This window comes from Nematolebias whitei, chromosome 8 (assembly GCF_014905685.2).
Source record: "Nematolebias whitei isolate Nwh7 chromosome 8, NemWhi1, whole genome shotgun sequence".
In the NCBI taxonomy this organism is placed as follows: domain Eukaryota; kingdom Metazoa; phylum Chordata; class Actinopteri; order Cyprinodontiformes; family Rivulidae; genus Nematolebias; species Nematolebias whitei.
Genome location: NC_056505.1, coordinates 2,439,298 through 2,440,419, shown reverse-complemented (window position 1 = coordinate 2,440,419; position 1,122 = coordinate 2,439,298). Strand labels below are relative to the sequence as shown.

Sequence of the window (1,122 nt, the reverse complement as noted above, 5' to 3'; positions counted from 1 at the left end):
GGACCAGAGGACCAGCCAGAGGACCAGAGGACCAGCCAGAGGACCAGGAGGTTGTAGCACCAACTGAAGGTCAACCTGAGGTCAGAGAACAATCAGATTAACAACCCGTGGTTCTGTTGTGCCAGAAAAGAGGCCAACATGGCGGCAGCGGCGTGTCAGACGGAGCTTTGTGCTGCAGAGATGGACAGATTATCGTCCTCTCTCTGTCTCTGCACAGATGTAATCCGGCCGTCCTCCCAGAACAGATTAGAGAAGCTGCAGAATTTTATTCCCAACATTCAGAGGTTTCCTCTGATCCCTGAGCAGCAACAGCTTCTCATCAGTCCACCTGGAGTCCACCTGGAGTCCACCTGGAGTCCTCCTGGAGTCCTCCTGGAGTCCTCCTGTAGTCCTCCTGGAGTCCATATGGAGTCCTCCTGGAGTCCCTCGTCAATGAGGGACTCAGAACCAGTGGAACCTTTAATGGACTCCCGTCTGCAGAAACCAGACATTTATAGAAGGTCCTCTTTCTCACCCGTCACCCAACATAACAGCTTTAATTCAAGATGGCCGCCACAGCCACATCCTGCAGGAGGTGCTAAGGCTTGAAGTTTAGGTTAGGGATGACTCTCAGCTACTACCACACCAAGTGTTTGTAAAACCAGCTCAGTTTCCTGAAGCTGCTCCGCTGTCGGCCATCTTGGATTGGCTTCGAGCGTCTTCTTCTTTACCTGCTTCTCTTTTCCAGGTAACCTGGATCTGCAGGGCAGGTCTCAGCTCTAACCACTGCTCCACCGTGACACCAAGTATTTAAAAATTCAAATAAAGTTTAAATTTTCAAAAATAACTTTTAACATTTAACATAAAGTTTTAAAGAATTGTCAAAAAAAACATCTGAACCTTAACTTTAAACACCCCTGAAAGCATTTTCTTTTTTAATAAAATAATAATTAATAAAATATAACTAATGATTAAATATTATCATTTAATTATATAATTATTATTAATAAAATATTTTCAAAACATCATAAAATAAGTTCCCATAAAATCATTTTTAAGTAATAAATTTGATAAAAGAGATGAAAACAGTAGTGGGATCATGTGACCTGTCTGGTTGCCATGGTTACCCCCTGAGGCTAAGCT

At 43.3% G+C, this 1,122-nt stretch overlaps 1 protein-coding gene across 1 annotated transcript in view; it reads right to left on the bottom strand.

The window, feature by feature from the left end:
• Positions 1 to 1,122, bottom strand: part of grin1b (glutamate receptor, ionotropic, N-methyl D-aspartate 1b) — a 66,289-nt gene that overhangs the window by 62,255 nt on the left and 2,912 nt on the right. The window lies entirely within an intron of this gene.